This window comes from Dromaius novaehollandiae, chromosome 2, assembly GCF_036370855.1.
Source record: "Dromaius novaehollandiae isolate bDroNov1 chromosome 2, bDroNov1.hap1, whole genome shotgun sequence".
Classification (NCBI taxonomy): Eukaryota; Metazoa; Chordata; class Aves; order Casuariiformes; family Dromaiidae; genus Dromaius; species Dromaius novaehollandiae.
The window spans coordinates 76,664,081-76,680,606 of NC_088099.1; the positions used below are offsets into that span (position 1 = coordinate 76,664,081).

General features: G+C 40.8%; 1 protein-coding gene across 2 annotated transcripts in view; it reads right to left on the reverse strand.

Annotated features, from left to right (window-relative positions):
- The window catches only part of AHRR (aryl hydrocarbon receptor repressor), a 92,468-nt gene extending 76,414 nt beyond the window's left edge, over positions 1-16,054 (reverse strand). The window contains exon 1 of one of the 2 annotated variants that reach the window (XM_026110279.2): positions 15,775-16,054. The gene's annotated coding sequence lies outside the window, so the exon portion shown is untranslated. Of the gene's footprint in view, positions 1-15,502 lie in introns of both variants that reach the window. The other variant, XM_064506765.1, reaches the window with a different exon arrangement.
- Positions 16,055-16,526: the final 472 nt, after the last annotated feature.

Sequence of the window (16,526 nt, forward strand, 5' to 3'; positions counted from 1 at the left end):
TTTCAGACTAAACTTCAAGAACGTTATGCCCCTGTGTGGGCATGTTAGCCTTAGAGGCATTGCAAGCTCTAAAACAAGTCATTGTATTTAAATCTTCTGGAGATTAGCTGAGTATTAAAATCTCTAGATTTTCTGTCTGAAAGAGTATTTTAGTCTTGCCATGTGCTGTTCAACAACTGGTGCACACTGCTTCAGAGGTTACTATATCTCAACAGCATTTGCTGCTGTTGATGTAAAGATGTAAAATGAAGAGGGCCTCTTATGTCCCTGAGTTAAATCCCACGCAGCTGAAGGCAGCTATGTCATATAATGTAAATCATAAACTTACTGAACTTCATTTATATGAAATAAACTTAATTTATAATCTGTTTAGAGGAGTTTTGCTTTTTATTGAAAGACAGCTCTAGATTTCATATCTCTGATACCTAGAAACCTTTTGCTTTCCAGCTTAAATTTGTTCATGTTCATTTTATGCCCATTTGTTCTTATGCCAACATTGTCTTTTAGTTTAAATAGCTCTTCCTCCTCCATTGTGTTTACTCATTGGCATATTTTTAAATATCAGCCATATCTTCAGTTAAGCTTCATTCTTCTATTCTAGCACAACCCAAACTCTTTTATGCTCCTATGTGACAAACTTTTTATTCTCCCCATCACCTTAGTAGCCTTTGTCTTTGTTTTCCTATGTCAATTAATCTGTCTGAAACATGGATAAACACAACCATGCACAGCATATTGAATAAGGTCCATGAGTATTTCATACATGCATATATATATATATACACACACACACACACACACACACGTATTTATAAAATGAAGTATTAATTCTTTATTTACTAGAACTATCTCACAGTATTTGTGTGACTGTATCTGTCTTCTCTATACCTGTTATCAACTTTGTGGCTCACAGTCATCCTGTGACCACCTAATATGCACAGTGCTCTATCTTCTTGCATAACTTCCAATAAATAAATGTACAGTCTGTAGAGGAAATTCTAACTTTTAGAGCCCAAGTGTCCGGCCATTTCTTATGTAAGAACTCAATCTTCTGTATTGATGGTGCCAGCAACTAAGTTTATTAGTACAGTCCTGTTTTTGTATGAAACTTCTTAGTAAAAATCAGATTGCCTCTAAACTGAAACTTGAGGAGCTCTGCCTGTAGTTTCCCTCCTACTCAGTCATTTTCTTTCCAGCACAAGGTGGTGTTATCCTCCTTTGATCCAGTTCATCTCCCCATCCTTTCCTTTCAATTCTCTCACTAATCTTCAGCAGCACAGTATCCTTCACTAGATCCAGACAGATTAGGTCTACTGTATTCCCCTCACCTAGAAAATGAGATATTGTATCAACGGAAGGCTATCAGGTTACTTTGGCAAAATCTTCAGAAATCTACATTCCATTTTTATTCTATAACCCAACTGACCACAGCCACTAATTGTTCCTTCCTTTAGAATTTGCTCTAAAATGTTGCATGGTACAGAGATCAGACAAATAGGTCAGTAGTTGCCTTCTCTTAATTATAGCTACTATATTAGTCATTCTCCATGCTGCACAGTACCATTCTCAGGTTGACAGATTCCTGTTTATGCAGAATTCACAAAGTACTCTGAAAGAAAAAAATTACACATAGACAACAATACTCAAATGGTATTTTAAAAGCCTTCTCCCAAGCTGCATGGGAAACAGGTATTAATTTATTTCACATTCCAAAAGAAAAAAATAAAATAAAACAAGCACAGGTGATTGATTTTGGCCTACCTGACAAAGTGAATTTTCTGTAATGGTGCAGTATCAGGTATAGAATTCTTCCAGAAATACAAAAAAACATTTTGTTTACTATTACTGGGATGATTTCATGTGAAATCAGCTGTGTGAACTGCCAGACTGATGTCTACAAGGGACTGGCTACAGTGCAATAAATATTGTTCCAGGTTGAGAGTCTGTTTAACCCACAGGCTTCACTTAGGTAAAGCCTTCTTCCCACCTTCAAAGACTTGGTTAGATGAGGCTCACCCAGAAGCTCATTTTTGGCAACAGTCTCCCAGGCTGAATGATTTCATCTAACTTGATGGGTTTTCTACTCCAGCAGGAAGCTGAAATGGTACGAACAAGCTAAAGAATTGCTGCATGTTCTGTGGGACCTTACATTAAAACATACGGTCTTTATATTGTAATATTTTTGTGTTCTGAGTCCTTCCTGCCCATAATATGAATCTATGACTCATAGTTCATGCTTCAAGACACTGTGTCACATGCTAGACTTCCCTTCTCTTGCCATTATAAGCACAATTAAAAGAAGGAGAAAGACTTGGACAGCATAATTCAACTGAAAACTGAAAGGAGTTCATTCGACTTCCCAAAAAGGACAGCTTAGTTTTAAAACTCATTCTGGTTCAGTTGATGAATTTGGGACAGCAAATAGAAATAAACTAAAAAGACTCCAGTATATAAAAACTGAAAATCAGCAAATAAATAGCAAACAATAAGCTAGGACTGATGAAGTATAAATTGTTGGTTAAGAAAGAAAAAGGCCCAAAGAAAACTTCACAAGTGGCAGCGCTAAAGAGGAAAGATGATAGTACACTTTTTAGAGGAACATTGTGAACAAATGAAATCCTAAAAACTGTGTACAGTGCTTATTTGATGGAGATGGCTGTATGTTAGGGATGTAGGAAAGGTAAGTATATTCAATAGATTTATTTCTAGTCTCTGTTTGAAAAGGAGGATCATGCACTTACATCAAATAAGAATAACCAAGCACTCTTCAAGCCCTTAATAATGGAGGAACTTTCTACAAAATTAGGACAAGGGGTTACCACAGCAATATAGTACGAAGCACTGCCTCAGCAACTGAACACCAACGTCCTAGATAGGTATACAGCCAGCAGTTGCTTCTGCTACTACCACTAATGCCAACAGCAGCATGCAGATAAAGTAAATTTGAGAACAAACATAGTGGAATAAAGGCTAAGTCAGAAGGCCTTGCTAGCTCATGGCCAACAGTCCTAAAAATATGGCTGAAATATTCTTTTAAAAGGTGACTGAAGCTGGGGAGAAGCATGTATTTATGGTCTCACCTGGACCATGCCTTCTTCTGACTATCTGTTTGCTCTGCTGTCTGCCTTTGGGAAAGAACTGTCCCTCTACCACAGGAGGCCAGCAGCTCCTTGCAGGACCAGCCAAGCAGCTTCCCATGTGAGAGACGGGAAAAGGCTGGGGGGTGACACTCAGCTGCTCAGAACAATTCCACTCTTTCCTTTCTCTTTTGTTTCTCTTTCCATCTTTATAACACTTGAGAATCCTCCTGTGCTCTTTCCCAGTTTGAGAGAGGAAGAAAACGTCCCCAAAGCAGCAACCTTCCACTCCTCCAGCAGCCGGAGAAGGGGCTTGCAAACTTGAGGAGCTTCAGAAAGAAGAGAGCAGGGACTGAAAGGCACAGAGCTGCAGGGCAAGGACAGGGCAGATGTGGGCCATGATCATTCACTTTCTTATGTTGGATGTTTTAATCAGTGTGACATTAAGTTGTACTGAAGGGACTGAAGGACAGCTACTATATGACAATATTCAGAGAGGGCAAATATAACGATCCAGCTAACTGCAGGATGGCAAGACTGACATTCATCTCAAGCAAAATACCAAAAAAGCTGAATGAAAGATGAATAGCATCACTTAGCAGAAGTCTAAAGAATATAAGGCCTGTTGGAATGAAATTTACTCACTGACAAGTTGTCATATCTGTCTAATAAAGGAATTTACCTGTATTAATAAAGCATTCAACTTAGCAGCACAACAATCTGATTTAAAAAAAAACACAACAAAGTATTGTAGAGCACAGTTTAAGCAGATAGAGAATTTGTCAAGTAACCAATCCAAAAAAAAAAAAAAAAAAAAAAAAAGTAAGCATTGAGAAATCATTGCTAAATAGAAAGGTTTTTATAAAGATCTTACAGGTACCACATTCCAATAGAAAACCATTGGTGATAAAACTTTTCACAGTATACAAAATTTAGAAGGATGATAAATAATGCTTAAGACTACATAGTGAAATAGAGCAGTCTGAAGTGCCTGGTAGGCTGTTTCTGCTTACCCACAATGCATTTTAATACAGCCAACTGCAAACACTTATCTCAGAAGAGGGCAGGAAAGTCACTGCTACAGAATGGGGACTGCATCCTGAAAAGCCGATGACTCTTAAAAGGATGGTAGGGATCAAAGTAAACAATGAATACAATCCATATCCTGAGCTCCCAGGGACAAGCTGCTGCAAAGGGAGCTAATACAGTTGCTGACATAAGTGAAGTGATTTTACCTCTGTTTACAGATATGATGAGACTGCTGCTGGAACCACCTGTACCATTCCCATGTCAGTATCTTAAATAATGTTAAAAATTGGAAAGGGTGAGAAAAGAAACTATAAAGAAATATCTGCAGGCTGAAGAAACTGCCTTGCATAGAAAGAGGTCAGCCTGTTTAAATATCAAAAAGAATCAGGTGGCTCAACTAACATTTAAGTATTTTCAAGGGGAAGGCATAGGTGCTGAATTATTTTAATCTGAAACATAACAAGCACTTAAAACTAGAAGCTGAAGCCAGATACACCCAAACAAGGAATAAGGCATTAATTTGTAAGACTTGAATATCTAAGCATTGGGACAAGCGACAAATGATTTAATAGAGTCTCCATCTCCTGATGTCTTGAAATCAGTTAGATGTCTTTCTGTAATAGTCACTTTAACAGAAATTATGGTTAAAGGAAACAAAAGTAGTTGGACTTAATGAAAGCATACTCAGAAAAATCTGGTAGCTTTGGTAGCTACAGAAGGTCAAGTCACATTATCCAAAGATTGCTACTTGCATTAAACTTTATGAATTATTTCCTGTCTGAATGTGACCACATACCATGTATTCAGTGTATGAACTACTTAAAAGGGTTATGTAGACAACAGCTTTGAAGCATAGGTTTAGAAGAGACAGTGTGGGAATCAAGAGGTTGACTTCTTATCCCAGCTTTACCACAGAGCAGCCATGCAACTTTAAGAACAAAGAATGGGCTATTACTAAAGAATAGCTTATTTTTGTTTTTTGTTTTTAGGTGTTGTACCTTGGGAGGCATTGACTCTGAAAAAAGACTTCTACTCATGATGGATAATGAGCAGAACAGGAATTTCAGTGAGATATTGTGGCTGATATGGACAATGGGATCTGCAGATACATAACACATTTTTGAAGCTAGAGATAGAACCGGCTAGAAAACTGACTTTCTGTATATCATTATTATTTCTTAAGAACCAAAAATACTAAAAGCTTCAGTTGCAGTGCTGGGCTGCCTTCAGGCTGCAGGAATGATCAACCAGTGAATCATCAACCCAGCGCCTTCTGCCAGGTAGAGCTGTCCTGAAGCAGCATACACAGAAAGCCTGAAGTCACCTGAAACAGTCCTTCAGCTATGCTGATAAGCATCTGAGTAAATGATCAGGTAAAGTATTAAACAGGCTTCTAATGAAAACCTGCCTAGCAGTCAGGCTTTCAAACCTGTGTAACTGGCAGAATACAGCCATGTCTGCCTTCTATCACAAGATTAATTGAAATTGGCACATTACAGCCATAGATTTTTTTGCTTCTGAGTAACTGGCATGTTTTAGAAGAAAATTTTATAATTGCTTTGGATAATATCACCTTTGTAAATAGCATGCAATACTATATCCAGTTGAGGCATCCCTACTTCAAGAGAAACTGGAAAGAAGCGTCGCAAAAATGATTAAAGGATGAGAAAATGAGCCCCATAGCCTGAGAGAGTCCAAGAGCTCCAACCACTTGGCTTATCAAGGAGAGAGGACTTCCTCACAGTAAATAACTACATTATGTGAGAAACAAACATTTCACAACAGAGATCAAGCTAAATCTAACAAGATCTAATTTTCAGAATTTGAGGCTAATTAAAGTCAAATTACAAATAAATGAGGATAACTATTAGTACAATTTACACAGGACTGCAGAGGACTCTTCATCATTGCACATTTTCTTTTAAATCAAGACTTTTTTCTTGAGAAAACAACTAGATCTGCATGGTGAATAATTTGTTTAAGGATGGCTGATGGTCCATGTTATACATGGGATAAATCAATGGATGATAGTGGCTCTTTCTACCCTTGGGATGTATTAAAGTCACTTTGCCTTGCTGCCTGAATTTCCCCAAAAATGAAAAAGGAAGGACAGTTTACTAGCCTGAAGAAGAGCTGTTAGAAATGTTAATTGCATAATAAAAAGCTATACAGTGCTTGAGTTACAGAAGGCATTCTGCAGGTACTGGGGCACATATATGTGATGCTTACAGCACAGCTAGAGTCATCTGACATAGCACATATAAAGTCTCTTTTTAACTTCCTTAAAGGAAAATCTGTACAAGTTTGGCTACATTTTAAACTTCTGGAAAAAAAAAAGTTTCGTGTGTGCTCAGGAGATGTTTAGTCTGACAGTTAATCTCTATAGATTCTGTCTGAGCTGAGCGCAAGTGATCCCTTCATTCCTACATGGATCTGCACTGTGCATATGCATCCTGATATACTTTACATGATTCCTCTCGGAGCAGGAGAGTTAGAGCAACACTTCCCCTCTTGGTGTTCCCCCCTTTCCTGGGGTGCTTTCAGTGCTCCAGCTGCTGCTGCAGCCCACAAAACTGACTGCAAGTAACCAATCTGAAATGCACAAGAATGGCACGTCAGCCATGAGAAGAACTGTAAGAGAGACTGAGATGATGCATGGAGGGGATGAGAGCAGACTGAAGTGAGGTTAGGCCAAAGAAGCCAAATGCAGATGGAAAGTTGTAGGACTGAGATGCAGAAAGATCTGTGACCAGTGAGAACATACTGGCCTCAGAGCCTGGAAGGAGCCCAGGGTTACAATATCCAGGGATATAGCTCCAAGACCCGCAGATAAATGATGTGCTTCCTAACACTTCAGAAAGTGACCATCAGGGAGCACTGCTTTAAGTTTAATATTAAGACTTTAAAGTAACCATTTAAAAATTAGGATTTTTTGCCAGAAATAAGACTGCCTGCATCTCCTTAATGCAGTCTCTTGCACAGGTCTCCTGCAGACTCCTTTGCAGTCTCTGCCCCCATCACAGGAGGAAATCTAAGCGAACAGAGCAGAACCCCTGGCCTCATTCAGTACACAGGACAGGCAGAGCTTAGAGAAGGAATCAAGGTTATGTAGAGGCTGTAGGATCTGTGTGATGCTGGGTAAGTACGTGACTAAAGCCAATTATGTCAAAGACATCAACCCTCATTTTCTGGGAACCTTAATCTTATTTCTAAAAGCGATGAACATTCACTACTGCAGCTGAAGGCACTGAGAACAGTGTTCTAAACAAACAGATACACAGAAGACTGTTTTCTGAAAAAAACAGGTCCTAAATGTCCAGAATTGCGTAAATCAGTATACATCTTTCAGATTTAGCTCTATGGGTCAGCTCTTCATCTCTAAAATACAAATATAACAGTACCCTATGTCTTAGCAGTGTTATAAAGATTAATTCAGTAGTGGTTTTGATGTATTTAGATAGTATAGTTACAATTATCACAGAAAAGCCTGTGACAAAATTAATAGCACTGTGTTCAGAACAGGATTTGAACAGTGCATAGTATGGAAATGGGATCACAAAGTGAATGAGGATGATAGAAACAAAATATTGAATTTCTACCTCACTGAGTAGCATTTATCATGTAGCTAGGTGCTTTGTAGAAAAAACAGCTTGAGATTATGAGATAGTATGAGATCAGGTTTACTGTGTGTCCACACAGGTAAGGAATTCACATTTCATCTTTAGCTCTGTCATCTAAAATGCAAGTGCTTGACTTTGAAGTGTAACACTTCTTTCCAAAAGCTGAGCATGCAGTTATAAGTTTATTCTGAAGTCACTGCTTTGACTCTTAAGGTATCTTTAGCAGAATAGTCATTTCGACCCTTATTCCTCCCTCACAAACAAGTCAATTTAAGGACTAAATTATCTCATTGACCCTCCTTTCTTTATTTGTTTCTTAGGAAAGTCTGAAAGAAAGTCCAAGGAGCCTTTTTTGACCTATAAGGATGTAAATAACTACCTTTTTAAAAAAGCTTTGGAGAAAAATTGTATTTTTTAGGCGATGTTTCAAAAATTAAGCTGTTACTAGAACTAACTTCTAAAATGTGCACTGTGTTAGTTCAGGAAGGATACAGACCATATCACATTTAAAAACACAGAAAGATTCAGATTGGACATGTGCCTGGTATGATCCATTAGTTAATGGAGTGACATCTTTTTATGCTAGGCTTGATTTTAGTCCTCCATTTGTCCTTGCCACAGGGTGTCAGAGGAGAACACTGGGTTGCCACAGCCACTGAATAATCCTCCATCTCTTAGGAGATCTCCGTCCCTCAGTCATGTTTGGTGGTACCTGACCAACAGGTCAAAAAAAAGTAACTTCGGGGGTAACAGAAAGCAGACATACAATGTGAAAGTGTAAGCATCATTTCAACAGGAAATTAGTCTAAAACCAGTAAGACAGGTCTATGAAATATTTCTGCTATGAATATGTAGTGTAGCAGGGCCTTACTTCAGATGTCTTTAAACTATAACTAGTTCAAGTTCTGGGAGTAGCTTTACACTGGCAACACAGAGCTCACTACAAGCTAACAGCTCAAGTATATAAATCAGGTGTGTGTGTGTATATATATACATATATACACACACACACACACACACACACACACACACACACACACACACACATATATGTACATATACATGTGTATATATATCTTTTCAGATAGGTTCTGGCCCAGGTTTAGCTGTGTGCTGTCGTGATTAGACTGTTAGTTACTTAGTTCATTCAGTTTGTCTGATACATTAGGTTTTCTACACTGCTCCGCAATTGTAACTGCAGGATAGATGAAGGCTCTTGGATAAAAGGGAGAAGTACAGTGTCACACTGAATGTATTGTATCACTTTTTTCACAGCATACACTACATTGGCTGTTTGTTATGCTTTTCTATCCTCATGCCCAACTGCTATGTTCCAACATAAGGTGGCACATGATCCAACACCCACATGCCACTTTGTGTGATGGGGTGAACTAGACATGTCACTTCAAGCTGCAGAACAGGTTACAGGTTGCAAATCCAAGTCTAGGAAGTAAGCATGTGCAACCATGAACTGCTGAACTATGCTGGTCTTCCAAACCCTCTCATAAATTCACCAGCATTCCTGAGTGTTACCTTCCTAAGCACCTGTTTCAATACCCTGCTTGTCATTTCACCAGACTAAGTTAATCTGGGTTTGGGGGTTTTTTTGAAACAGTAGAAGAATGATCTTTGATAAGCCTCTTTATCACTGTGTAGCCACCATGCCAAACCAGAAGTGTGGTGCAATTTTAGAGCAAATGCTAATGATATGATGAGAAACCTTGAGTTGAACAAAGGTATAACTAAGAGGTTACAGAGAGACTAGAGGATTAAGCAGGCTAGGCAGCAAGAGAGACACACTAGGAACATTTTTGAGGAGTTTTCTACTGCTAAGCCAAAACATCACTAATTAAGTGGAATTTTTATCAGGAAATGATTGCTTATCAAAAGAAGAGAAATATTCCAAAGTAGCCAATAACCTGGTGATCTCCTCCTGGGAGTGGGTCAAGATCCAAATCCAAGTTCTTCAGAGAAATCTGCCCACACCCTATGGCTATTCTCTTGTTTCTCTGACTCTTAGTCTTTTTTCTTTTCCACAAAAGGCTTCCAGGAAGGTTTTAGTTTCACTCCAGTGCAGAATTGGAGACAAAATATACGACAGCTCAGAAGCTGGATGCAAATATCACTGTAGACAGAGAGTCAGCACAGAAAGGGAAAGAAGTGACCATCTCTGACTCAGAAAAGAACATAGCCTGAATTCACAGGAGATTCCTTGACACAAACAGGACACAGCACAGTGGAAGTTCCCCAAGAAAAAAAGCAAAAGTGGACTGGATCTAAGGCCAATAAAAAATGGAGATTGCCATCTTTATTATTATAAAAATTATTATGAAATATGTGTGTGTGTAGGAGGAGGAGAGCAGGGAGAAAGATGACTTATAAACCTAGATGTAATGACAACTTGTTGGGAAGATGCAATCCTACTCCTCTCCTGGCTCTGCTATTTTCTGTTCCTCCTTCTTCAGTTACACAGTCCAATGAAAGGAGAAGCAGAGGAGAAAATGTCAAGCACCACATAACAGTGGTTAAAACAGAGCTTAGAAATGTGTTTTCCCCAAAGCCTGATATGGAAAAATGGGAATGAAAATAAAAATTGAAATGAAACATGAAATATTTTCTCTTAGAATTAAGTGAATTATGTTTAGGTTGATGCTTAAACTGATATTGTTATTGTTATTGCTGCACTTTAGTACTCTAAAATTTTTTTGTCAATGGTATAAGATTCTTTTAGTCTTTTCTATGTTTTCTAGATATCTGATCATTCCAGTTGCTCTTCTCTGGACTCTCTTAATTTGGTCTGTATCTTTCTTGAAGTACCATGCCCCAAAGAAACACAGTACTCCAACTAAGGTCCTACCTGGGCTAAGTAGGGTGAAAAGATTATTCATATACCTTACAGGGAACACTCTTGTTTTTACACTCTACTGTTATGTTTACCATTTTCACAACAGCATGATACTATTGACTCATGTTTATTTCGTGATCCACCAAATTTCTGCATCCTTTTCTCCCTCATAGATGTATTGCCTAGCTAGCCATTCCCCATGCTGCAATTGAGTAAATGATTATTCCTGATTAAAGATAAACCTTTGCACAAAACTTTACAAACCTGTATCCTGGTCAATTTTCTTCAGACTGTTACTCTGTCAATTTGACTCTTGTCTTCCAAGGTGCCTGAAACCCATTTCAGCTTGGTGACATCTGCAAGCTGAATGCTCACATGCTCTAGACCATTATTTGAGTCATAAGTGAAGTATGGAACAGCTCTGAACTTTCAAGAGACCCATATGGAATCCTGACCTGAATGGAATTCTGCTCACTCCAGTTTGACATCAAATCACCAGTATCTACACTCTTTGAGCACAGAACAATCTGAGCAAATTTTATTTGTGTAGGAATGACCTGAAAGCGAGGAAAAAAAACAAACAGGTGTTTGGGGAAGGACTCTGCATTTGAGAACAAAGAGATGGAGACTCAAGCTGACAGAAGTGCACAAGGACTTCTCAGACATCAGAAAACACATGTTGCAGAAGCAAATTTCTACAAAAGACAATGAGGCCAAGAATAGTCTGCTTTCCGAACAATGCTGCCATAGCTGTGAGGTGAGAGCATAATATTTGGAGTTTCAGCAAAGGAAAAGGTTTGAGAGAGTACTCAGGATCATGACTCTTAGGGATCAGTATACTACAAAAAGTAGCAAACAGCTTCTGAGAAATCTAGACAATGACCATAGACTGCCACATATTTAACTTTGCTATATCTCAGATCCAGTGTTACAGAAAAAGAATAAATCCACTAACAGTGGATTTTTACAGTCCTAATGAGTGACAAAATTTGATTTTATGTAACTCATGCTTTCAGCATGTAAAACATACTGAAAGCAGCATCAATTTAGCATCAATTCCACTACATGTTAACAGTAAAGAATACATGTCTGTTTCTTTAATGCATGCATAAATACTGCTGCTGAATACAGAGCAATATCTCCACTGCACAGGCACAATAACTCCATGGGCACCACTGCAGTCACCGTACAGTTCAAATACATGATTGCAGATAACATGCTTTGCCACCTCAGCTGTAACAAACTGCATCATACAAGCTACTTTTTTGTTGTCTGTAAATAAAGCCTTGATTCAAAACTGTAGGCAGTCTGGTCTAGCCCAAGCAATCTCATCATCTGACAAGTACCTGGGTGCATACTGAGTGTTTCACTAATATACATATTAAAGGGGTTCCATTGAAACACACTGCTAAGCACTGCCATCTTGCAGAATCTTACACCACCATTCTGCGCTTGACCTGCTCCTGCATACTACAGTAAGGTTTCATAAGCCAGCGTAAAAGATGTACATTGGGTTTCTTGCTGTTGTAGCTGCACACCTAAGTTTCAGAGGATGGCACTTGGGTAGAGAGGCCCTAGGTTGTCTACACTGAAATGGAACAGTTATACCACACGCTGGCACTAGGGACCAGGGCGGGGGAGTGGGGAGGGAAGGGTCAGAGAGGGGCAGTTATATGTATTTGCATAACAATGAATCATAGCCTTTCTTACTGATACTGATCCATTCTTCCTTTACTTATGTTGGCAGTACCTATATTTTTGTCCATCCCACCTGTGCAATTCTAAAAGCCCATCGATTCCAGTTCTACAGTTACTCAAGTAATATTTCTTATGTTGACAAGTTTACAGCACAACACAGCATCAACTGCTATAGAACAGTGATCACTACTATGAAGGTAAATTTAACTAAGTCCAAAGTGATTATCAACAGCTCTGTGGGAGTTCTGGGCCGACACAGCAATACAAACATGCTCTTAAAGCATTTCTGTGCTCAGAATGTTCAGCTGGCCACTCACTCAGTCAACCAGACTGCAGAATACCTTGAAATGTTCACACTTTATGCAGAAATTCTGGGCCAACCTTAGCTTTCGTTGTGTTTCTAGAACAATATGAGACAACCAATGCATACTCATGCCTCTACCCAGAAGCAGGAGTCCGCATAAGGGTTACCTGCCATTAAAAAAAAAAACCATCAGCTTGGTACACATAAGGCTGCATAGTTGCTCTTGTGTCCATCTTCTCTGCTTTGACCTCGAAATGTTTTTAGAAACCCTTGTATGCATTTCCTAGTATAGAGGCCCAGCAAAGAAACTCCTTCCCCCAAAAGGAGCAGTTCTTGCTTCTTACAGCCAAGTACAGCTGGATTCATACTTTTAGCAGGTATCTTTGACATATAACTGAGCTTTTTGTACCACCAGCTGGTAACTGACAGGAAATTAATTTCTAGGACCAAGACAATTTTTGCTTTTCACATCCTTCTGCAAAGTTGTCCCAACCTGAATATCAGCTAGTGTCACAGTGCTAATTCTCCCTTTATTGCTTGTGATGGTGAAGACCACCAGTGAGTTGCCACAAACATAGTAGTTACACAGTAACTGGGTAAGAATATTCATGTTTACATGTCCAGTTACTTACCTCATGGTCAGTACACAAAGTAGGCAATGTCTTAGCTATGTCTTTAATACAAAAGTAACCTGGAGTTCACTGCTGTTCAGGTAACCTTATTCAAGTGCAAGCAGCCACAGTTGAGCAAAATAACACTTGTGCTGTTCAGGGAGGTTATGTTAGCAGTTGATGAATTGTGGTTATCTGAGCTATAGTTTATTCCTCATGAGTAAGCTGACTCAAACTGAAAACATCACCACACTTCAGCGATGAGTTTTTGTGTATGGACATGAGTCAAATTAGAAGCAACATCTCAGTTAGAACTCCAGTTATTTTGTAGTGAAGACAAGCCCATGTTATCCAAATTCATCCCCATCCAGAGATTCAACTTTATTGGTTATTCAAACATTAACAAACCTTGGCTGACACTTCCTACCCAAACTTGGCTATCCCTTAAATTTTCCTCCAAAATCTTCTTTGTCCTAGCTGTTTCTGGGCACAAAGAGACACTCCCACATCCTTTACATTCCATTTGGAGCTAATTGAATTCACATGTCAGCATGAGTCAGCAGTAATTACCAGGAATATTAGGGAAAGGTTTGGTACTCGGTCTTGGTTATTCAATAGCAGAGCCCCCATGTTCAGTGGGGTCACAAGTTAAATCTAACCCCTTAAAAAAAAAAAAAAAGAAAAAAGTCCCAAATTCTTAGTCTAGTTCACCTACATATAGGCAGTTCCTGATTCCAACACTCTTTACTGTATTTTAAGATGCACCTACAGAAAGGCAAATCTAAAGGAAAAATCATATCTGAGCACTAAATCCTCCACAGTACTGTTTAAATCTGTTTACATACTGAAACTGATAAATTAATAGTAGAATGATTGGCTGTTTTTTGTAAGCATCAACACTGCAAAAATGGCCTAGAAATGTATTTCCTCATTACTATTCCTAGGCAGAAATCTGAATCAACGTGAAGTTGAGCTAATAATGTACCTCCATTCTTCTATGGCTCATTTTGAATATAAATACTGAAACCACAACAGCCCAGATTTTCCATATGCCAGTGTTTGTTCCTTTCCGCTCTTGGCTGAAACGGTTCAGTACACCTTCAACATCTGGACTGTAGACCCTCATATTTCCAGTGTGTGCACAGGCTGAAGATTGTAGGTGTTTACACACTATCCCAATGCTGAGTCTAGAAAACCCATCCTCTCTTTGAGACCATCAAATGCCTGAATATACTGTTATGGCCAACTAACGAAAACACTACATTGCCACAGACATAATCATGCAGAGATGCAGTAGACGCAACAATGAAAAGCGAGGACTGTCTCAGCCTGTATTCAGTCAGGGGTGCCAACAGGAGAAACAGTGTTAAAGTTACTATCAAAACGTCAACTGATAATTCTGGTTTTTTGCATTTATGTTCTCAGGTACTCTATTTTTAAATAAAATATATTCTTGTTCTTAGTTGCTATTTAACAGAGTCCATTGCAAGTGAATTTGATCTTGCCAGTCATTAAGTCTCTTGCTTAAGTGCAACAATTTAATCTTAGCCCTGGATAATAACACTCTCTACGGTTCATGTAGAACTGTTTTATTTCATCTACTGCAAACATACGTGCATCAACATTCTTCTCAACAGACTACTTCTGAGCCCAAATACATCAGTTTTATTTAAATCCAGTCCTGGTTGTCTTTTTGAAACCTCCAACTACCAAACAGCGTCAAGCCTATTGGGTGGGGTTTTTTTTTGGGGGGGGGAGGGGGAGGGGGGCCTTAATAGTCTATCTCCTAGAAACTCATTTAATGACACACAAACATTGTTTGCGCCCATCTTTAGGAAAAAAAAGTTTAAGCAATATAAGTCTTACGCTATTTGTGTTTTTCTTTAATACAGACAGAAAACTACAGATTCACCCAAAGATGTACAGAATTCTTGTTTACAAAACAAAGTAACACAAAGTTGGAAAATGCATTGGAGACCATAGATATGCTTCACCCTTCCCTCACTGATTTTTCCCCGTTCATGTTAAACTGAAACACAGAAAGAATTTTTAGCTTCCGAGTTATAAACTGCTAAAAATACATACTCACAGGGGAAGTATGGACTGACCCATAGCTATGCCCCCCCCCCATAACATACAACGGGAGCTCATTTGGGGCTTGAAAAAGATTATGTGAAACTTTATTTCACTCGCTTTTCCTCTGAAGTTCTCCCAAGTCATCAGCACAAGGGATGGGTGAAGCCAAATGTAGCAAAGGTCCCATCACGAAGCCCTATGCCACCCTGCTCTTAGCCTCTGAGACACCACACATCACCCACCTTGGAGGGCAGACAGGAAACCAGGGCTTCTTGAGGTGTTCACCTGGGAGCTGTCAAGAATGGCAGGCACTTGGGTCTAATAAATGAGGTACGTCCTGCACAGCTGGCACCCACAGCTGCAGTAACACCACCTCCGGGAGAGCCAGGGAGAGCACTGACAGCCCGCGGTGGGGAGAACTGGCCGGAGACGGAGGCAACACGGCAGCACCCCCGCAAATCCCAGGCAGAAGCCTCGCCTGTCCAACACGAGCTCGCCGGATGCAACGACTTACCCCACGGTCCCTGCCACAACCCGGGGCGCAAAGTTTCGCTCCGCGAGGAAGAGCCGCGGCGCAGAGCGAGTGACCAAGGCAAGGCAGCAGCGCCGGGGCGAGGTGCCGCGGCGCGGCGGGAGCGCGCAGTGGGGATGGAGGGCGGTGGGGGTGGGGAGGATGCTTGGCCTCCGCTTCCCCTGTGATTCAGGTGGCGGACTGAAGGGTGAGTGACAAGGCGAGCCTCCTGGCTCCGCGCTCGCACGCGATCTCCAGTCCGCCGCGCCGCTGCCCGCCGGCGGCAGAGGGCGCTGCGGCGTCGCGCTGCCGCAGGCGGCGAGAGGCGGGCTGCCGGCCACCGCGGCGGGGCTGGGAAGCGAGCAGCTGCGGGCCGGGCTGCTGTGGTGGGGCCGCCGGCCCCAACCGCCGTGCCCGCGCTCGGCCCCGGCCGCCCAGCGGGGAAGCAGCATGGGGTGGGGGCGGGCGGCCTATGAGGGCCACAGCCGGCGTCCGCCGGGGCCGCCTGCTTCTGCCGCGGCGTGCCTCGCCCTTCCTGCCCGCGGCGTGGCCGCTTACCTGCGCCGTTAGGTACCGGCCGCCGTGGCACGTGTCCCGCCGGCATGCCCTCTGCTCTGCCGTGGGAGGCCGAAATGGCGGCCCCGTGCTGGGGGGCTACAGCCCGCCCTCGGCGGGCTACACGTGCCTATGAGCGCTGAGCCAGTTGCTCTGCTGCTCTGTTCTCCCAAAAGTTAAAAATACCATACATCTCCTTC